Here is a 24,004-nt window from a genome sequence, read left to right on the forward strand (position 1 = left end):
TGTATCTTAGCAAGTGTGATATTGTTTACAACTTAAGCTAGGTACACACTTGAACGATGTAACAAATGATGCAACAATCATTCCAATTTCACTTACAATTGTACAATCCCAGAACAAATGGTCTCTAGAATACACACTATGCAATCTTCAGAATGATGACATGATATATCGTGTCCAGGGATTGTATCCAGTTCATGTTTGCTCCTGTGCTCATTATAAAGTTTGGCAATGTTGTAAATGATGATTTTAGAGTGTGGAACTGTGTACACACTACACAATGTGCATCACTCTGTACAGTACGTCACACCGTCCCATATGATGCGCAACACATTATGATGGGATGGTGTGATGAAGGACGTGTGCTCAATTGATTGTACACATTATATAGTAGTCATGCAGATTGGTCAACACTGCACGTTATCGTATAGAGCAGTGGTCTCCAACCTTAATTGGGGTGTGAGCTACTTTCGGAAAATAAAACCTCTGAAGGAGCTACCCCCTCCCCCCAATGCGCGTGTGTTCCTCCGAAAGTGGGTGTGGCCTCACAACTACAAGTAATGCCCCCCCCCCGCGTAGTGCCAGATATACAAATAATGCCCCTCAGCAGTGCCAGATATACAAATAATGCCCCTCAGCAGTGCCAGATATACAAATAATGCCCCTCAGCAGTGCCAGATATACAAATAATGCCCCTCAGCAGTGCCAGATACACAAATAATGCCTCCCAGCAGTGCCAGATACACAAATAATGCCTCCCAGCAGTGCCAGATACACAAATAATGCGCCCCACCAGTGCCAGATAAAATGCCCCCCTACACCCCCCCCGCAGTGTCCCATACAGTGCCCCACACTGTGCTAACCCTTGCTGGCTTCTTCTACTGCCGCCGGTGCTGCGCCTTCTGTATGAGGGACGGAAGGGGAGGAGAGTGCAGCGCGTGCCTCTTCTGTGAAGTCCGGAGACCGGCTGCAGTGAGGGTGACAGAGTCTCCGGTGGCGGCGGGCATTTAAAATATGGTGCCGGTAAGTGAGCCAATCAGGTGCCGCCACTGCCGGTCCACGAGCTCTGATTGGCTGACGGCCAGCACCATATTAAAAATGAAGGGAGGAGGAGTGCCAGTGACTGCCCAAGCCCGTGCGTTCTGTGAGCTACCAAAAATACTACGGCAAGCTACCGGTAGCTCGTGAGCTACGGGTTGGAGATCACTGGTATATTGTGTACCCACCTTTAGTCTGCCATTATAGTCTGCTGCCCAAACTAGCAGCACCCAAATAGTTGGATATAGTTTAATTTGCCGAATTGTACTTCAGAAACATTTTGGACATTGGGGGCAATTCAGACCTGATCATAGCAGCAAATATGTTAGCAGTTGGGCAAAACCATGTGCACTGCAGGGGCGGGGGGGGGGGGGGGCAGATATAACATTTGCAGAGAGAGTTGGATTTGGATGGGTTATTTTGTTTCTGTGCAGAGTAAACACTGCCTGCTTTATTTTTACGCTGCAATTTAGATTTCAGTTTGAACACACCACACCCAAATCTAACTCTCTCTGCACATGTTATATCCCCCCCCCCCTTCACCCTCAGTGCAAATGGTTATGCCCAACTGGTAATAAATTTGCTGCTACAATCAGGTCTGAATGACCCCTATTTACTGGAACATATGTCTTATCCTAAAGCTACAGTAGCAGCACTTGCCTGTAAAGAATTACTCCCCAAGATGCCCCGCTAATAGTTCTTTCAATCAATAAAAAATGGTTGTTTTGCCTTTTACCTACCGTGCTCCCCATTTTGTCACCTTCCATTGAGGTCGCTCAAGTTTAGCACCTGCCTGAGGCCTTTGAAAAAAAACCAAAACTTAAAACAAAAAGTGATCCTGAATGTATTTCTTCATGGTGTATCTTCTTCTAAGCAGTGTCTGGTGAATAAAACTGTAAATAGGCAAGGTAGAAAAAATAAATAATATAACACACTTAGTAATGGCGCTATAGAAGATCTAAAAAACTTGTGTGGTTGTGGTAAAGCCTTCAGATCCAGTTAAAGAATCTATTTATTTCAATTACAGAAGCACAAATTACTATCTATTATGGGGCAGATGTATTAAGCCGGGAGTAGTGATAAAGCAGTGATAAGTGCAAGGTGATAACGCATCGGCCAATCTGCTCCAATATGTAAATTGGCAGGAGCTGACTGGCTGGTGCGTTATCACTTTGCACTTATTACTGCTTTATCACTTCTCCAGGCTTAATAAATCTGTCCCATATGTCCTTTATTTGTAGGGTATCCCAATGGGTGTGCAGCACTCTACCGAGCACTTATACACATGTAATGCAACTGTAACATTATATGAAGTGCGTATAGTGTTCTCCATAGAATCTTTTTCATTGGCGCCCGACCCGGCTGTTTTTACAAGCACTATCCTGCTCCAGGCAAGAAAGGAATACTTTTGCAATTGGCGCTAACAATAATATACTACAAATCTATGTGACTAGCAAATTAAAACATGGGGATTTTGTTTATATTTTGAGCAAAACCTTTAAGCTTGGAACCCATCATCAAGGGACCCCAATTTTTTGCCAGTCCCTACACTAGCATATATGCCCAACACGCTGTTACATTGCGGTTAAATGTACTCACCTCTCAGAGGGGGTCATTCCAAGTTGTTAGCTCGTTGCCGATTTTCGCTATACTGCGATTAGTCGCTTACTGCGCATGCGCAAGGTTCGCAGAGCGCAATTGCGCTTAGTTATTTTACACAAAAGTTAGGTATTTTACTCACGGTATAACTAAGCTTTTTCATCGTTCTGGTGATCGTAGTGTGATTGACAGGAAGTGGGTGTTTCTGGGCGGAAACTGGCCGTTTTATGGGAGTGTGCGAAAAAACGCTGGCGTTTCTGGGAAAAACGCGAGAGTGTCTGAAGAAACGGGGGAGTGTCTGGGCGAACGCTGGGTGTGTTTGTGACGTCAAACCAGGAACGAAACTGACTGAACTGATCGCAATGTAGGAGTAAGTCTGGAGCTACTCAGAAACTGCTAAGAAATTTCTATTCGCAATTCTGCTAATCTTTCGTTTGCAATTCTGCTATGCTAAGATACACTCCCAGGGGGCGGCGGCTTAGCGTATGCAATGCTGCTAAAAGCAGCTAGCGAGCGAACAACTCGGAATGAGGGCCAGAGAGCGGACATAATGCTTTTCTGTAATATGTACAAGAGTCTTTAAAAATTATTGAATTATTTCATTTAAAATTGCCTTGAGAATCAATATAAGGATTTAAGTTTTCTTTATTGCAACATATTGCAATAGCCTCACCTGGCTACTACTTATTGCCACTTGGCCGGCAAATATTTCTTGGGAGAACACGGGCATAACATTAGGATACAGGCAAGCCAACTAATTAAAAAAAGGAGATTTATGGTAGACTTACCATGGTTAAATCTCTTTCTGCGAGGTACACTGGGTTCCACAGGGAAAACATCTGGGTGTAGAGATGGATCTTGATCCAGAGGCACCAACAGGCTAAAGCTTTAGACTGTCCCAGAATGCATTGCGGAGCATCCTCTATAACCCCGCCTCGAAGCAATGTGAGCTCAGTTTTGTTAACCAGTCCAATGCAGAAGCAGGTAAAAGAGAAGGCAGATGTTAGTCACATAGAACCACATTCCATGACAGGAGAAGGGACTAGCGGCTAATGCCATACAAACCCAAAGAAGCCAAGTGTGTCAGGGTGGGCTCCCTGTGGAACCCAGTGTACCTCGCAGAAAGAGATTTAACCATAGTAAGTCTACCATAAATACCCTTTTCTGCAGCTGGGTACACTGTGTTCACAGGGAAAACATTGGGGATGTTCTTAAAAAGTTCCTCAAGGAAGGGGATGCACCTTAGCTTGCATGAGAACCCGGCATCTAAAGGAAGCATCCTGGGAGGCGAAAGTATCAAAGGCATAGAACCTAATGAACGTGTTCACTGAGGGCCATGTAGCCGCCTTGCACAATTGTTCTGCGGACCCGCCACGACGGGACGCCCAAGAGGGTCCAACAGACCGAGTAGAATGGGCTTTAATAGCAGCAGGAGCTGGAAGTCCAGCCTGCGCATAAGCTTGTGCAATCACCGTTCTAATCCATCTGGTCAAGGTTTGCTTATTCGCAGGCCAGCCACGTTTGTGGAAACCAAAAAGTACAAAGAGGGCATCTGACCTCCTGATAAAGGCAGTCCTCTCCACATATATACAGAGAAGCCCGTAACACATCCAAAGACCGTTCTTTGTGGTTCCAGCCTTCATCTCTTCTGAAGTGTTTTCCAAACTCTTGATTTAAGTTGAAAAGATGACACCACCTTAGGTAAATAACCAGGGCAAGTTCTAAGAACTGCAAGATCATGATGAAATACCAAAAAGGGTGGGCGACAGGACAAAGCACCGAAGTCTGACACCCTCCTAGCAGCTGCAATAGCCAGCAGAAACAGGACCTTGGCTGTGAGCCATTTAAGGTCCACTGACTCAAGAGGTTCAAATGGAGACTCTTGCAGGGCATTCAGGACGAACGACAAATCCCATGGAGCCACAGGAAGGACATAGGGAGGCTGAATCCTAGGTACGCCCTGAGTGAATGTATGAACTTCGGGTATAGACGTAATTTTTCTCTGAAACCAAACCGACAAGGCAGATATGAGAACCTTGGCCAATATTTACTAAGAATTCGAGTTTGTCCGATTTGTGTTTTTTTTTCTAAGTCCCAATCCGGGAATTCACTAAGCACCAATCTCGGTAGTGTTTGGACTATTCGGAATGGTTTGATTTGCAAAGTTCCGAAATACGAATGAATAGACCATCGGTCAAACGCGGCTGGTATTTCATACAATACGGGAATTCACTATTCATTCGTATTTAGGTGTTAGTTTCTGAGTGCTCAATTGCGGTCGTATTTTTTTGCGAATTGGTAAAAAAAGCGGCAAAAAAATAGACCTGCTTTTTTCAATCGTGTTTACATGTGTTGCTCAATCACACCTGAATTAGGATGCCTATAAAAGGATGTTAGTCCCATTTCAATACACCTACACTCAGAAATGGCAGCAGGACTGTGGGCCAGTGATCTTTTGTGTGCTGTGGGATTCCTCAGACTCCGACATCAGCCTGTAAGTACCCAGGGCCAAGAAACTGAACATGGTCAGCAGGTTGTACAGGTTCCGCAGAGGCTGCGCAGGCCTCATTTTTTTAGGGGGCGTTTAAACTTGAACGCATTGTCCGATGATAAGGTCATACAGATGTTCCGTCTAAATCGTAACAACATTTTCCGTCTGTATGACCTTGTCAAACTGGGCCTAGACCCTGAGACTGCACGCTCTCGCTCTGTCTCAGGCCTGCACAAACTCCTGGCTGTGTTGCACTTTATGGCTACTGGCAGCTTTCAGACTGTGTCTGGGGATGTCCTAGGAATCTTACAGCCCTCATTTTCCAGAATCTTAACACAGGTGATGTATACCTAACTACCTCTTCTGTTTTGTGTTTGTTTTAATTTCTCGGTGGCCAGTTCTGTCCTAAAATCTCATGTTTATTGTTCTTTAAAATAAACACACAGGTGTTGGCTGTTTTGCAGCCCCACATCGAGGCCTCAATCTGCTTCCCTACCCAGGAGTCTCAGCGGCATGCCGTCAGGGTAGATTTCTATGAGCTGGCTGGCATGCCCAATGTGCTTGGAGCCATAGATTGCACACACATTCAGCTGAGACCACCTAGGGGCAGGCAGCACATATATACTAATCGCCATTTCGAACACTCCACAAATGTGCAGGTGGTTTGTGATGCAAATCTCAAAATAATGAGTGTTGTTGCTGGTTACCCTGGGGGCTGCCATGCCTCAGTCAGTCATCCCTCTTTGATAAGTTTGAGGACGGACAAATGCCAGATGGATGGCTGCTGGGTATGTAATTTGATATGTGTAGGCCTGCGTATACTTTGTCCAAATACAGGTGCAGATGTATTAACCTGTAGAAGGCATAAGGAAGTGAGAAACCAGTGATATGTGCATGGTGATAAAGGCACCAGCCAATCAGCTCCAATGTGTAAATAAACATTTAGGATCAGATTGTCTGTTGCCTTTATTACCTTGCACATATCACTGGTTTATCACTTCCTTATGCCTTGTACAGGTTAATACATCTGCCCTACAGTGTGTTACTTATGTGTTGCTGTATCTTAACATGAATCACGTTACTATATCTGTCTTTTAGGTGATGGAGGATATGGCTGTTTCTCTTGGCTTCTTACTCCATTGTCCCGACCTGATACCCCTGCTGAACACAATTACAATCGTGCACATAAGTCCACGCGGAATGTGATAGAAAGATGTTTTGGTGTGCTGAAATCTAGGTTTCAGTGTCTGGATAAGTCTGGTGGCCTTTTGTTGTATAGTCCCTCCAAGGTGACTCAAATTGTGTTCTGCTGCTGCTTTCTTCATAACATGTGTTTGCAACAACATCTGCCACATGTTGGGGAGGAGGAGGAAGAAAGCAGCCAGCAAGCAGATGAATTAGAGACATCTGGTGATACTTGGAGTACAGATGTAGGGAGGCAGGTTAGGCAAGAGCTCATCACTCGCTATTTCTAAGGTAAGTTTGGTTTGCTTATTTCATTTGTTGTGTAATCATAAATAGATGTTTTGCCATTTTTATTGGCAAAACCATTACTCAGAATGTGTCTGTCTCCTTGACACATACAAACATACCCTCGCTTTATGCAAAACAAATGTCGCATGTGTATTGTGTGTATTTTAAAACTCAAAACAACAGATTATGAGTGGCATGCATTAAGTCTGGATAAGTGATCGTAAGCTTGCAGTGCTAATTTATTACAAGCACACATAATCCATTTAGTATTTTACTTTATCATTGTGTGTAACGTCCTAATGCACAGGTTCACAAACTCCGCCCTCAGGACCACACACAGTGCATGTTTTTCACGTAACCCAGTAGAAGCACAGGTGTATGAATTACTCACAGACATATGTTAAAAGGTTCACAGGTGGAGCTAATTATGTCACTTGTGATTCTGTGAGTAGACCTGCAAAACATGCACTGTGTGGGGTCCTGAGGGCCGAGTTTGAGAACCTGTGTTCCCAAAAAACACTCCTCAACATATAATATGTTAGCCTTGAGGAATACATGTGTCCCTATGTGTGATGCTCCATCATATTTAAGGGACACAAACTTACTGTAATCAGAAATTAATTTTTTTTCTTAATGTTTGCTGCAGTAAACTTGCTGATGTGTAAGTAAATACACAGTTTGCCACATATATACATTATTATACACATTCTTTGTTTTTTGGTTAAAAAGTTCTTATTGGTTTCTGCATCATGTGTAATAACATTCTTACTAATTTTTAACACACACAAACATGTCCCAACAATACTGACATTCATTTTGTCAATGTTTTTTAAAAAATTCAATGCCAACATATTAAAAGCTTTTTACGCAACTCAATTGTGTTCTTCTTATAATGTTGTATAGAGAAGAAAGGTAAAATAGTTATCAATAACATTGTAATTTGGATTGTCCGCAGGATATGAGAATGATTGGAATTAGAAAGAGTAATGATTAGAAAAAAATTAAGTGGTCTGTTTAGCAGGAAGTAAATACATTCTGCCTGGCTGCCAATTATTGTGTCTGCAGGATATGAGAATGATTGGAATCTAGAAAGAGTAATGTTTAGAAAAAAATCAAGTGGTCTGTTTACTTCCTGCTAACATGTATGTGCGGCTCCATCAACATTTCCCTCCTCCAATACCAAAAAAAAATGGTAAAGAATAAATGTGCGTACAAATTTTATATTGTTGTTTGTACCACTTATAATTAATGATGTTGTATAAATTGTCAAGGAGCTAAGTGTTAAATATTTTTTGCCAAACATACACTTACTATTTCGAGTTACTTATCACAAATGTCTAACTTGTATTTTTTTCACGTTTTTTTTAGTGGCTGCTTGTCCTGCCCTTTGCCTTTAGCACTGTCATGTTGTCGTGCTCTGGTGGAGCGTCTTGGTGGTGATGAGACTGGCGTGATATTTGGAGTAGTCGTACCAGAACTGCTGCTTGTTTGCTGTTGGTGCATGCATCTGAGTGTTTCATTCAGGTTAGTGAGGGTGGCATTGAGTTCACGTGTAGCAGCATTTTGATTGTCTACAATTCGGAATAAACTCATTAATCTTTTGATTGTTTTGAAAAATGTTCATATAACTGCTGTTGTCTGTGCTGTTCTTCCATTAGTCTGTGCTGTTCTTCCATTAGTCTGTGCTGTTCTTCCATTATGCGCTGTAAGTTGCCCATGACCTGTGTAATGTCTGTACGCATGGGTTCCATGGTATTGCCAATTCTGGTTGTTTGTTCATTTTGTCTACTCAGATTTCTTGATATTCTTCTGAGGTGACATGGTAGGCTTGCAAACATTTGTGTCTGCCTACGCAGGCAATCTTCATTAGTGGCCTGCTATCTAGCCCAAATGGTCCAAAACACCTGATCAGGGCCTTGTGTTACTGGTGTTGTTGGGCTGTGTTGTGGTGGTGGTGTGCTTTGCTGTGGTGGTGTACTCACAGGTGCTGGGGGGCTCATTCCTTGCCTTAATGGCTGCATTTCTAAGATGTTTGTCTCCTCCATGTCACTGTGTTGCTGTTGTTGCGGAGGAATGCTGTTCCCAGGACTAGAAGCTGAAATGTTAAACAAATCTCCGTTAGCTATCCATATGTTTGAGAAATGTAAACAAATCACTACACATGGAACACATGTCATTCACTGTTGCTTTAAAATATTCTGCCTAGCAACATCATCACTCATAACTTACATACATACATATGCCTGTTTGTGTCATTCACCATTTCCTTTACTCTTTTATTAATTTTTATTTTTATCTTTTCTATTTTATTTTATTTTATTTCATTATTTAATTTTCTTTTTTTATTTCATACTTTATATTTTATCAATTTTATATTTTATTTTTCATCACAACAGCCATGTATGTGTGTGTGTATATATGTGTATATATATATATATATATATATGTATATATATATATGTGTGTATATATATATATATATATATATATATATATATGTGTGTATATATATATATATATATATATATATATATATATATGTATGTACATTTCATCCTATACTTTTATTCATCATCACGCATAGTTTCCCTACTCCTGTCTCACACACAATCATCTTTTTCCCTTTTCCACAATGGCCGCATCTATTATTCCAAAAATTGACCTGATTGGACCAGTCATCTATCCATCATCCTTCCACTAACTTTATTGGTCAATTCAGTACTCATATACTGGTCACAGGAGAGCAGTAGAGAGAGGCTCTCGTGACCAAGCCTATCTAGGTGAAACGTACGTCGAGAGACGTCCTTCGGTGACGTAATCGCGGCCACGCCCAGTCCGGAAGCGGGCGGCCGCGCTCATCACTGCTAGCAGGCGAACGCCGGGGGATTCCTGGACAACTCTGACCGCACACATTGCGGCTGTGGTAACATACTTAACCACCAGGACTTGATTATTCACTCTCTCCCCCTAAACAAATTGCTTCTGCGGCATTATTGCATAGCAACAGAAGCACTGTTTGTAGTATAGGACTATTTACAGTCCATACCTCATTACCTCCCCGCTCATGCCCCAATGGATATCAATCACAGTTATGCTGTTTATCCCTTACACTAATGTTTATCTATATCTGCATGTTTTGTATTCTCAGCAGCATTTGAATGTAAATTATTTATTCATTATTTTCCAATGTTATGTCAGTCCTCAAGAGGATGAAATAAGGCTTAATGTATTTATATTTTTTGTGAGCCAGCCCTGAGCTCTAAACCTATATCCTTTTTTCATTTATTAATGTGTTTCTGTTTCTATGGAGCAAGTAACAGTTTACATTTGTGTGTTCTAAGAAAATTTTTGTGAGCCAGCCTTGAGCTCTTTATCTACCCTGTGGGTCTCCCCCAGTAAGCAAGGAACCCCTTAATTTGAAGAGGATATTTTCAGCCATCTAATCGCATATATACTTTTTTAGTGATCACACTATATAACTTTTGTCAGTATATCTCCCACAATATCACACAGCGAGTCTGTGAAAATTTTTTTGGGGTGTGTTCCCCATGATCATTTATTCATTATATTAGATCTCCTATTTGGAGACTTATACAATCAACACCTCTCCTTTGCATCAATTCTTTCTTCCCCTCCTCCCCCCTTTCCCCTCCCCTTCCCCCCTTTCCCCTCCCCTTCCCCCCTTTCCCCTCCCCTTCCCCCCTTTTCCCCCTTCCCCCCTCCCCTTTTTCCTGTCTATACTCCTTTACTCTTCACACACACTCCTTTCTGGAAATACCATTTCGGACCATTTCAGTCCTGATTTATGTAAAGTACAGTAAGCAGAGTGTGACCTCTCCTTCTCCTTTATGAAAGGCCCACGGCCATACTACCCTGAATACGCCCGATCTTGTCCGATCTCGGAAGCTAAGCAGGTATGGCCTGGTCAGTATTAGGAAGGGGAACCTCCTGAGAATACCAGGTGCAGTGGGCCATTTTTAAGGAAAAACTTGCCCTCATCCCATAAATCGCCACACACTCTTATCTGGAAAAACCATTTCAGACCATCATGGTACCGTTTTATTAGAGTACAGAAAATATAATTGTTTCTCCCTTCTATTTCCCCCCATCATCGGCCCACTGCCATACTACCCTGAATACGCCCGATCCTGTCCGATCTCGGAAGCTAAGCAGGCATGGCCTGGTCAGTACTAGGACGGGAAACCTCCTGAGAATACCAGGTGCAGTGGGCCTCTGTCCAAAATCCCCCCGCCCCTCTTCTCACTAAAGGAAGCCTCATTGCATTTCTTGCTCCATCCTTCTTACATTCCTCTTGAGCTCTATTCTGACAAAGCCTATATTGTTCCAACCTAGATATCCCTAAATTCAGGCATGCACAGTGATCTTTTGGATACCCTGGATCCTAAGAAACCATTTGGTATCCTTCACCATCCCTCTGATATTTTCACCTCTTTAATTATCTTATACCTCATTTGCTAAAAAGGTTAAATAAGATTTACACTAACAGATAACACCACACACGAGTCCCAATTTTTGTCAGTCTTTTTATTCAAGGTTTAATTAAAGGTTATGTTTTAATAATTTATATACTATTTCTATCATAACAAATGAGTGCTCCCAAAAAAAGGGTTTTTTGTCTTTCTCTTGCTTTTTTCAATTGTAATCTTCATTAGTGGCCTGCTGTCTAGCCCAAATGGTCCAAAACACCTGATCAGGGCCTTGTGTTACTGGTGTTGTTGGGCTGTGTTGTGGTGGTGGTGTGCTTTGCTGTGGTGGTGTACTCACAGGTGCTGGGGGGCTCATTCCTTGCCTTAATGGCTGCATTTCTAAGATGTTTGTCTCCTCCATGTCACTGTGTTGCTGTTGTTTTGCGGAGGGATGCTGTTCCCAGGACTAGAAGCTGAAATGTTAAACAAATCTCCGTTAGCTATCCATATGTTTGAGAAATGTAAACAAATCACTACACATGGAACACATGTCATTCACTGTTGCTTTAAAATATTCTGCCTAGCAACATCATCACTCATAACTTAAATACATACATATGCCTGTTTGTGGCAAATGTGTCTGGTTACTTAATTGTGAAAGCAAACACTTTAGTTTTATTGTAGCTCACACATACTCCACCATAAAAACACATTGGAATCCATAATGTGTTACCTTATAGCTTTGATCAAACAAACATAGTAATGTTTTTATATGTATTTTGCAATGTTACCTCAAAGACACATGTGAAATTTGGAAAAACAACCTTACTTTTTTCTAAAAAAAAAAACATGCTTTTTTTGTTGCAGCATCTTACACACAATGTCATACTGTATGGCTTAAGTGGACATACATATCTTTACTGGATGTGGACAAGGCCATTTAGCTTGGATTCCATTTCAGGTTTTACTTACTACGGTAAGTATCTAAGTTTTTGATGTGTTTTGACTTAATGCGGTTAAGAAAAATTTGGATTACGTTCTGAAATTTTTAACATTTATTTCAGTTTGATACTCACAATCAAGATGAGGGGAGTGTGGATGACGTCTTGGAGGTGTGTTCAAAATTTGGAGTGGGGGGACAGAACATACGGACGATAATCTTCGTGGCGGGGCAGCCTGCTGTGGTTGGCCCGGGACATACGACCTTGCTTTCTTTTCAGCCACAGGGTTTTTGTGGTGATGTCTTACAGAAGTCCGACTTCTGCTGCTCCATACTTCTTTTGATGGACCTATTAATGAAAGTGCAATTTTGTTATGGCCATTTCTTTACAAACATACCCTATACTACAATGGACACTTTACCTGCTTCCGCAGCGTTGTCATCATCAGATGTGATAGGAGTTACTGGCCGACGAGTAGTACTGCTTTTTTCAAACACTGTATAAAAAAAATAAAAAAAAAATATTCATGCTATTGTTGATACATCCACCCATTATGCTTATAAACATTTATTCTTTAGGAAATGCTTGCTTTATTTTTAATAAAAACATAAGGACCGGAAACAAAAAAAACAATACATAAAACAATAAACATTGTCCAATAGACATATGCACTATGGAAAAATCAACACAGGAAAACATGTACAGGACACTGACATAGGCCACAAGTAAAAATAAAAAAACATTACCAACCAAAAACACACACATCTTCATTTTGTATTGAAAGGAAAAATATTACAGATGCAATATATAAATTGCTCTGTGATGTGGCACTCCAAACACACATTACCACTATATGAGCCAAACCAAAATGTATAAATTATTTTAAAAATTACACTGCAGTGTGGTGTCACGGTACAAATACAAACTAAAAATTATCAAAGAAATAGTGGTATTTTGTTAAAATATATTACATTATCTAATAATGACATTACACATGTAAGTGGTTTCCAATCCACTTTCCACTACTCCAGCCTCTAACATGACAACCACTGTTTTTGAAACATTGCACATGGATCGCATAAATATAAAACATAGTCACAATTATTTTCAAAAAAAGGCCCAAAAGGAAAACATTATTGCAGGATAATTCATAGACACACCAAGTCCAAACTACACATGCAAAATATCTTTCATAAAAACACATGACATACAATAAAGTAAGATGTTACATTGGCTTTTGTTTTAAACATTAACCAAAACAATGTATTTGCTGACACACACTTGAAGATGGGAGTAACATGCAACGTCACATGACACACATTTAAAAAAAAAAAAAAAAAAAAAAAGGTCATAGAATGTAAATGCAAATACACATGCTCACCATTCTTCCTGGGCTTATCGGAATCCCGGACATGGGTTGCAGAGACTACTTCAGGAGGTATTACACTCCGCATGGGCTCCTCATACTCCAGATATCTTGCAATATAGGGCTGCCCATCACCGGTTTTTCGAGCCGACTTCGCCTCCTTGGCCATTTTTGACTTGACACGTCGCTTTATGTCATAGTACCGTTTGCGGCACGTGTCCTCCGTCCGCTTGACCACCCCCTCACTATTGACAGCAGCAACAACTTTCGCCCACAACACAGTCTTCCTCCGTGTTGGCACCTTTGCGGACTCAGGGCCAAATAGCTGCCTCTGATACTTCATCAGCTCACGCACCAATGCCACATTTTCAGCAAAACTAAACTTTACATTCCGCCCAGTCTTAGTAGTGGTGCGTGGCTGCGGAGCACTCTGACTGTCACTATCACTTGAGGCTGCTGCAGCAACCTTAACCACCTCCTCCACCTCACTATCCTTACTAACACTCACCTCCTCCTCCTGACCGACCTCCTCCCCCCTCACTCACACCCTCCACCTCACCCACCTCTGAGTCACACATAATTGTGTGTCTAAACAGTTAACACAGAAAAAAAAGACAAACAACACACTCCTCCACTACCACTAAACAACTCGCACCCCCCCCCCCCCCCCCCCCCACACACACACACACACACACACACACACACACACACACACACGCACACACACTGACAAGGGACTATAAAGAAAAATAACTTGGAGTAAAAATGAAACAAAACCACAAAATACAAGACTACAAGAATGACAAGACGACTTTCAAACACATTACCACACTCAGAAATCGCTACCAACACTCCTCACCAAACCACAAATTCACCTACCTCCACAGCACAACCTCCCTCCTCCTCACCACTAACTAAAACCACGAGGTGCGGACGGTTTGGGAGCGTATTTATATGGTTGCGCACAGACACTCCTACCATCTGAAACACAACCAATCACGAACGGGGATGAAAAACGAAACAAAGTGAAAATGCGGCCGCGGGAAAAAAAAAACCCTGCCGCGTTTAACTTAGGAAAAAACCCAGCAAATACAACAAAAACACGTACGTAAACGACAATGACGGCCGTAAATGTGCCAAAAAAACCCGACTGGCATCGACATCGGAAAACACGAAAACCATAAAGTCGACTGCTTCGTAACTTTGCGTATATGGATTCAAAAAGTTGCATGAAAATGCACCCGATACAAAACGAGTTTAAACACTACACAAACCGAATCAAACACGAATATTAGTAAATATTGCCCCTTGAGGGAGGCCAGACGAAGTCCTACATCCAGGCCTTGTTGCAAAAAAGCCAGAAGTCTGGAAGTACTAAACTTGTAAGCATTGTAATTCTTAGCAGCACGTCAGGTGAAGTAAGAATTCCAGACCCTATAATAAATTCGTGCAGAAGCCGGTTTGCGGGCCTTTAACATAGTTTGGATAACCGCCTTGGAGAATCCTTTGGCCCTCAGGAGTGAAGCTTCAAGAGCCACGCCGTCAAAGTCAGTCTGGCCAGGTCCGGGTAGACACAAGGGCCCTGAAAGAGGAGGTCTGGGTGTTGAGGAAGTAGAAGAGGACGCTCGATAGACCCTGCAGGTCTGAGAACCAATGCCGTCAGGGCCACGCTAGAGTGACTAGAAGTAGTATTCCTCCTTCTTGCTTGAACGTTCGTAGCACCCTGGGCAGAAGTGACACTGGAGGGAACACGTAGGGCAGCCAAAAGTTCCATGAAATTGCCAGAGTGTCCATGAACACTGCTTGAGGATCCCTTGTCCTTGATCCGAATACCGGAACTTTGTGATTGTGTCGGGACGCTATCAGGTCTACATCTGGTAGACCCCACTTGTCCACTAGGAGTTGAAAGACTTCCTGATGAAGACTCCACTCTCTGGTGTGTACGTCCTGACAGCTGTGGAACACCGTGTACCCAGCTGCAGAAAATAATAATATGCTTATACATATATAATAACAGCAAAGTCAATGTTGGCTGAAACCTGAACCCTAAGTGATAGGAGCAGCAGGCAGGTTTGAGGCCACTGTAAGTACGGGGGAGGAAAAAGAAGAGTACACATTGACATTTACAATCAGTAGAGGGGATGAGGAGGCAGATAAAGGTGACAGCATGGAAGTCATTGTGCTAGGACATAAAGGGGGCTTTGGATGATATCTGAAAGGATTTGGTAAAGAAACAGGTGTGGGGAGTAGCATGGATGAAGTCCTAACAAGTGGGATTGGGAAGAACTTCCATTAAACGCTAAAATGACTATGTTTAACCGTCATCAATGATCATCATGTTCCCACCGTTACTTTACATCATAGTTATAGTTAATCCATCTGGTTTGAAATGTCTGATCCTCTCCTGTTGGCTGAAAGTGCATATGTAGCACCACAGGGCTTACCGTGGGCTTGTTGCAGTGCCTGGAGCTATTCAGGTGCAGCTGGCGGTAAGCCACACAGGCTGCATTGTTTCTGCTCTCGCGCTCCTGAGGTACAAACAGAATTATGTGGTAAGTAGAGCTTTTACCCTTACATAGGCCGCTGCGAGTGCATTAACCATAAGCGCTGGGCACTTCATCTGCAACCTTTAGGTTATCGCATGTTAGCCGGGGATTTACTGCATGAGTAAATGAGCCTAAAATGGAATAGATCCTAATTGAATATGCCGGCTGTCATAGCGTTGCCATACTCCATAGGAAATCTATTTGTTTTGCTGGAGAAATGGAGCGAATCTTTGATCCCGATCAGTGAAATATGCACTTGCTTGCTCAGCTGACTTGTGGAAGATGGACTCACTCATAGTAATCGGTATTGAAATATTCATGAATTGTGGTAGAGAGAGTAGGGGCCTAATTTTAATCGTCATACATACAGAAAATATAGGTACTTTGCTGTTCAAGAGACTTCCTTTTTATGTTGTATGTATTGTATGATTTTTTTTTTTATCACTCTATTAACTATCTTTCAATATGTAGCATTTAAGTTTTGTATTTAACCAATATATTTAGTGTATATGTAGTGCAGTATAGTATATCCGGAACCTTACATTAATGGATTGTGCCAAGGATAACTTATGAAAGGATCTTTCTCCTCAATTTTCATCCACCACAGAAACTCAGCTAGGTAGGATTTAAGGTGGTGTCTCACTGTATCTTTTGGTCTCTGTTGTGGACAGCAATAAGAATACCTTTTGGCACTAAATACACATAATACACATAATACAGTCTGGGAAACTGTATATGTGTAAAAACCCCCGCCATTAAGCTATACAAAACGCGGGAGAAGCCCGCCGCTGAGGGGGCGGGGCCTTCTTCCTCAGCACACCAGCGCCATTTTCTCTTCACAGCTCCGCTGGAAGGACGCTCCCCAGGCTCTCCCCTGCAGTATCCTGTACGAGAAGGGTAAAAAAGAGAGGGGGGGCTCATAAATTTAGGCGCAAATAGGATAATAAGCAGCTATTGGGAAAAATCACTCATTATAGTGTAAATCCCTGTGTTATATAGCGCTGTGGTGTGGGCTGGTACTCTCTCTCTGTCTCCCCAAAGGACTTTGTGGGGTCCTGTCCTCAGTCAGAGCATTCCCTGTGTGTGTGCGGTGTGTCGGTACGGCTGTGTCGACATGTTTGATGAAGGTTACGTGGAGGCGGAGCAGGGGCAGATAAGTGTGGTGTCGCCCCCGACGTGGTCGACACCGGATTGGATGGATATGTGGAAGGTCTTAACAGACAGTGTCAACTCCTTACATAAAAGGTTCGATGACGCAGCAGCCTTGGGACAGCCGGGATCTCAGCCCGTGCCTGTCCAAGCGTCTCAGAGGCCATCAGGGGCTCAAAAACGCCCGCTAGCTCAGATGGTAGACACAGATGTCGACACGGAGTCTGACTCCAGTGTGGATGAGGATGAGACAAATGTACAGTCTACAAAGGCCATCCGATGCATGATTACTGCAATGAAAAATGTATTGCACATTTCTGATGTTAACCCGGTTACTACCAAGAAGGGTATTATGTTTGGGGAGAAAAAGCAGCCAGTGACTTTTCCCCCATCTGATGAATTAAATGATTTGTGTGAAGACGCGTGGAGTTCCCCCGATAAGAAACTAGTGATTTCTAAGAGGTTACTGATGGCGTACCCTTTCCCGCCAACGGACAGGTTACGTTGGGAAACATCCCCTAGGGTGGACAAGGCGCTCACGCTTATCAAAAAAGGTGGCACTGCCGTCTCAGGATACGGCCGCCCTAAAGGAGCCTGCGGATAGAAAGCAGGAAGCTATCCTGAAGTCTGTGTATACACACTCTGGTACTATACTGAGACCTGCTATTGCTTCAGCATGGATGTGTAGTGCTGCAGCAGCATGGTCTGATACCCTGTCAGACAACATTGATTCCCTCGACAGGGATACTATTTTGCTAACCATTGAATATATAAAAGACGTCATCTTATATATGTGGGATGCACAGAGGGACATTTGCCTGCTGACATCTAGAATTAATGCAATGTCCATTTCTGCCAGGAGAGTATTATGGACTCGGCAGTGGACAGGTGATGCTGATTCTAAAAGACACATGGAGGTTTTGCCTTATAAGGGTGAGGAATTGTTTGGGGACGGTCTCTCGGACCTCGTATCCACAGCAACAGCTGGGAAGTCAACTTTTTTACCTCAGGTTCCCTCACAGCCTAAGAAAGCACCGTATTATCATGTACAGTCCTTTCGGCCCCAGAAAGGCAAGCGGGTCAGAGGCGCATCCTTTCTGCCCAGAGGCAGGGGTAGAGGAAAGAAGCTGCACCAGGCAGCCAGTTCCCAGGAACAAAAATCCTCCCCCGCTTCCACTAAGTCCACCGCATGACGCTGGGGCTCCACAGGCGGAGCCAGGTGCGGTGGGGGCGCGACTCCGAAACTTCAGCAACCAGTGGGTTCGCTCACAGGTGGATCTCTGGGCTGTACAAATTGTATCTCAGGGATACAAGCTGGAGTTAGAGGCGACTCCCCCTCGCCGTTACCTCAAATCAGCCTTGCCAGCTGCTCCCAGGGAAAGGGAGGTAGTACTGGCGGCAATTCACAAGCTGTACCTTCAGCAGGTGATAATCAAGGTTCCCCTCCTTCAACAGGTACGGGGTTACTATTCCACGATGTTTGTGGTACCGAAACCAGACGGTTCGGTGAGACCCATTTTGAATTTAAAATCCTTGAACACTTATATAAGGAAGTTTAAGTTCAAAATGGAATCGCTCAGGGCGGTTATTGCAAGCCTGGAAGAGGGGTGTTTTATGGTGTCGCTGGACATCAAGGATGCTTACTTGCATGTCCCCATTTACCCACCTCACCAGGAGTACCTCAGGTCTGTGGTACAGGAATGTCATTACCAATTCCAGACGTTGCCGTTTGGTCTGTCCACGGCACCGAGAGTATTTACCAAGGTAATGGCCGAAATTATGATACTCCTTCGGAAGAAGGGAGTTATAATTATCCCGTACTTGGACGATCTCCTTATAAAGGCGAGGTCCAGAGAGCAGTTGTTAGTCAGCATAGCACTCTCTCGGGAAGTGTTGCAACAGCACGGCTGGATTCTGAATATCCCAAAGTCGCAGCTGATTCCTGCGACGCGTCTGCTTTTCCTGGGCATGATTCTGGACACAGAACAGAAGAAGGTATTTCTCCCGGTGGAGAAGGCCCAGGAATTGTCATCTCTGGTCAGGTACCTCCTGAAACCAAAACAGGTGTCGGTGCATCACTGCACGCGAGTCCTGGGAAAGATGGTGGCTTCTTACGAAGCAATTCCCTTCGGCAGGTTCCATGCAAGGATCTTTCAGTGGGATCTGTTGGACAAATGGTCCGGATCGCATCTTCAGATGCATCGGTTGATCACCCTGTCCCCAAGGGCCAGGGTGTCTCTGCTGTGGTGGCTGCAGAGTGCTCATCTTCTTGAGGGCCGCAGATTCGGCATACAGGACTGGGTCCTGGTGACCACGGATGCAAGCCTCCGAGGATGGGGGGCAGTCACTCAGGGAAGGAACTTCCAAGGACAGTGGTCAAGTCAGGAGACTTCACTACACATAAATATACTGGAACTAAGGGCCATTTACAACGCACTGAGTCAAGCAGAGCCCCTGCTTCAAAACCAACCAGTGCTGATTCAATCAGAAAACATCACAGCGGTCGCCCATGTAAACCGCCAGGGCGGCACAAGAAGCAGGATGGCGATGGCAGAAGCCACAAGGATTCTTCGATGGGCGGAGAATCACGTGCTAGCACTGTCAGCAGTGTTCATTTCGGGAGTGGACAACTGGGAAGCAGATTTCCTCAGCAGGCACGACCTCCACCCGGGAGAGTGGGGACTTCATCCAGAAGTCTTCACGCAGATTGTAAACCGTTGGGAACGGCCACAGGTGGACATGATGGCGTCCCGCCTCAACAAAAAGCTAAAAAAATATTGCGCCAGGTCAAGGGACCCTCAGGCGATAGATGTGGACGCACTAGTGACACCGTGGGTGTACCAGTCGGTTTATGTGTTCCCTCCTCTTCCTCTCATACCCAAGGTACTGAGGATAGTAAGAAAGAGAGGAGTAAGAACTATACTCGTCGTTCCGGATTGGCCAAGAAGAACTTGGTACCCAGAACTACAAGAAATGATCTCAGAGGAACCATGGCCTCTGCCTCTCAGACAGGACCTGTTACAGCAGGGGCCCTGTCTGTTCCAAGACTTACCGCGGCTGCGTTTGACGGCGTGGCGGTTGAACGCCGGATCCTAACGGAAAAGGGCATTCCGGATGAAGTGATTCCTACGTTGATAAAAGCTAGGAAGGATGTGACAGCAAATCATTATCACCGCATATGGCGGAAATATGTTGCTTGGTGTGAGGCCAGGAAGGTCCCAACAGAGGAATTCCAGCTGGGGCGATTTCTGCACTTCCTACAGTCAGGAGTGACTATGGGCCTAAAATTGGGGTCCATAAAGGTCCAGATTTCGGCCCGATCTATTTTCTTTCAAAAAGAACTGGCTTCACTGCCTGAAGTTCAGACGTTTGTTAAGGGAGTGCTGCATATTCAGCCCCCTTTTGTGCCTCCAGTGGCACCTTGGGATCTTAACGTTGTGTTGGATTTCCTGAAATCCCACTGGTTTGAGCCACTTAAGACCGTGGAGCTGAAATATCTCACGTGAAAAGTGGTCATGCTATTGGCCTTAGCTTCGGCTAGGCATGTGTCAGAATTGGCGGCTTTGTCATGTAAAAGCCCTTATCTGATCTTCCATATGGACAGGGCAGAATTGAGGACTCGTCCCCAATTTCTCCCTAAGGTGGTATCAGCGTTTCATTTGAACCAACCTATTGTGGTGCCTGCGGCTACTCGGGACTTGGAGAACTCCAAGTTACTGGATGTAGTCAGGGCTTTGAAAATCTATTTAGCCAGGACGGCTGGAGTCAGGAAAACTGACTCGCTGTTTATCCTGCATGCACCCAACAAGCTGGGTGCTCCTGCTTCAAAGCAAACTATTGCGCGCTGGATCTGTAACACGATTCAGCAAGCTCATTCTGCGGCAGGGTTACCGCATCCTAAATCGATAAAAGCCCATTCCACAAGGAAGGTGGGCTCTACTTGGGCGGCTGCCCGAGGGGTCTCGGCTTTACAGCTTTGCCGAGCTGCTACTTGGTTGGGTTCAAACACATTTGCTAAGTTCTACAAGTTTGATACCCTGGCTGAGGAGGACCTAGAGTTTGCTCATTCGGTGCTGCAGAGTCATCCGCACTCTCCCGCCCGTTTGGGAGCTTTGGTATAATCCCCATGGTCCTTACGGAGTTCCCAGCATCCACTAGAACGTCAGAGAAAATAAGAATTTACTCACCGATAATTCTATTTCTCGTAGTCCGTAGTGGATGCTGGGCGCCCGTCCCAAGTGCGGACTCTCTGCAATACATGTATATAGTTATTGCTTAACTAAAGGGTTATTGTTATGAGCCATCTGTTACTGAGGCTCAGTTGTTGTTCATACTGTCAAACTGGGTATGGTTATCACAAGTTGTACAGTGTGATTGGTGTGGCTGGTATGAGTCTTACCCTGGATTCCAAATCCTTTCCTTGTTGTGTCAGCTCTTCCGGGCACAGTTTCCTTAACTGAGGTCTGGAGGAGGGGCATAGAGGGAGGAGCCAGTGCACACCAGATAGTACCTAATCTTTCTTTTAGAGTGCCCAGTCTCCTGCGGAGCCCGTCTGTAGCCCCATGGTCCTTACGGAGTTCCCAGCATCCACTACGGACTACGAGAAATAGAATTACCGGTGAGTAAATTCTTATTTTTTAACTCAACCTTGATGGGGAGGACAAGTGGCAGGGAATGTATGTGCAGAGTTGTGGAATGACTTGTCGACAGGGTCAAACTGTTGACATGCAGCATATCAGGATGCTCAGAATGTTGACAGTGATCATGTCTACCTGGATGATATGTTGACATGATGAACTGTCAACAGACCGTCCCTGGTGGTCTCTTACCTTCTCTAGGGGCTCCAGCAACGTCTTCTGGGTCCTAGCGGTACTTTGACAGTAACCTCTGGCATGAACCTGTTGTGCTGCAGCGTTCTGGTGATTATTTCTATACCTATTCTTAACCCTAACCCACCCACTCATGCCTAACCCTAACCTCCCCCACCAGCATAGCCCTAACATTGATTACCTGTCGACAGTTTGAGGATGTTGACCTAGTAAATGTGGACAGTTTGAACTATGTCAGTGGTCTGATGTTGACATTGTGGTATCGACATTTCAAATGTTGATATGGTTACCGCTGACCATTTGCCCAGATACCACGTGCAGTACTGGTCTATGGTAATGCATTTGTATACAATGGAAAATCTGAATATGCTGGTGCTTTGTAAGTAAATGTTAATAAATAAAAGTACAGAACTGTGCCATACAGACAATGTTCTGTCTATAGAGGTTTGATGAATATAAAGGATGCAAGCGTTATTACCTCATTGTAACTTGTGCTGCTTGTAAATCGATTGTGCTGATTGCGAAACTCTTTTGCTAAAATTGCAAAACCAAATTAGAAACCATGAGAAGAAGTAATTCTGCACAGATTGATTTTCGCCCACATGAATGTCCTGTCTGATTCTGTGCCAAGTTACCTAAAAAGGGATAAATGCAATTGGAATTCTCTGCTGAAGTAGTTCCTAGTTCTGTATTGTGTTTTGTGTAGAACTGGGAAATATTAGATGCTAACAGGGATAAAGTAAAAAATAAGTGGAATAAAATATTCCTAATTTTTATTTTGTATTGTTTGTTGTTCTTGTCAGCCGTAGTCCGATTTAAGTGGATAATCGTGTATGAAATATGATTGTTTTCTCTTGTTGGGTTCCATGCATAATGAAAATTAAAAAATCTGCTGCTATGGATCCAAATTACCTAAAGGGGAAATACAGTATGAATACTTCTGTAATCTAATGAGAATTCTTAAATCTGCTTAATCAGGGCAATCCAGTACTTTAAGTATTCAGAAGCTCTATAATATGTATTTATTTAAAGGTTTACCCTGTGGAAGCTTTCCATAAGGCAACTTTTGTATTTGATTTTACCAGGCTGTTGTCCTAATTCAATATGCTCACCTCAAATTAATCATCACCAGCCATTCTACTGCTCTTGGAACCAATTGTATGTTCTATTTTTTTTTTAACCTTTACAGCCTGCTGTCTCCAACAGGTTTACCATCTATTTGGACCAGGAAAAACCAAGCTGGAATACATATGGGAGACCAGCAGACAGGTAGCTGGCTGTCACTATACCGACAGCGGCACCCTAGTGGGAATACCTGGCTGCGGTCTGGATTCCGGCCGCCGGTATTCCGTCATCTGTATCCTGAATGCTGGGATCCAGACAGGCGGTATATTAACCGCATCCCACCAAGCCAATGTCTACAGTGTGTGACATGCAACATATTTGTTCTCAATCCAAGTGGATCTACACAGGATATCCCAGATGGTTCTTCCTGTGGGCAATTTGCTTAACTGTATTGTTAGGTGTCAGCTAATTAAAGAGGCTCATAATACATTTTTTGGGGGGTATCTACTGAGATTACGGGCCAGATTAAATTACATTGACTGCGGTGCTTACCATGGGCTTTAATGCCTGCAGCTATCCAGTTACAAGATTATTTGCTTGCACGGTAATCCCACGGCTAACATGGGTTAAGTGCAGCTATAGGGTAGCGTGGTCACGGCCGCAGAAAGCTGCAAGTGCAGCCTACGGGCTGAAATTGAATAGTGTGGACACTTAGCTGGGGGAAACCGGCCCGCAGTTAGCACCGCGGGTAATTAAATCTGGCCTTATCTGGCAGACCAGGCAGCTGAATTAACTAGCAAGTATATAGTGTTTATGCTAAGCAGTGTTAGCAGGGTGCTACGTCCTGCCCTTTTTTTAAATGGCAAAATGTAGAAATCTGCCCTGTGCCGTCCCCACCTGCGGCCCACAGTGTCCCGCAGGTGTGAAAAGTTGCGGTTATTGATCACCGCCGGATGAATAGGTGCTGTGCATATATACACGCCATTTATTCACAGTGAGGGGTGAGCTAGGGGGTTGACTAGCATCTCGGTAAGTCCTGGGCATGCCCCCTAGAGTGATGAATGGGAGACATATCGCGAAACC

General features: G+C 43.8%; 1 protein-coding gene and 2 pseudogenes across 2 annotated transcripts in view; all 3 read left to right on the forward strand.

Moving 5' to 3' along the window:
- Positions 1-24,004, forward strand: part of GBE1 (1,4-alpha-glucan branching enzyme 1) — a 446,779-nt gene that overhangs the window by 45,759 nt on the left and 377,016 nt on the right. The window lies entirely within an intron of this gene.
- Positions 10,454-10,571, forward strand: LOC135054308 (5S ribosomal RNA; annotated as a pseudogene).
- Positions 10,713-10,830, forward strand: LOC135051717 (5S ribosomal RNA; annotated as a pseudogene).

This window comes from Pseudophryne corroboree, chromosome 2 (assembly GCF_028390025.1).
Source record: "Pseudophryne corroboree isolate aPseCor3 chromosome 2, aPseCor3.hap2, whole genome shotgun sequence".
Classification (NCBI taxonomy): Eukaryota; Metazoa; Chordata; class Amphibia; order Anura; family Myobatrachidae; genus Pseudophryne; species Pseudophryne corroboree.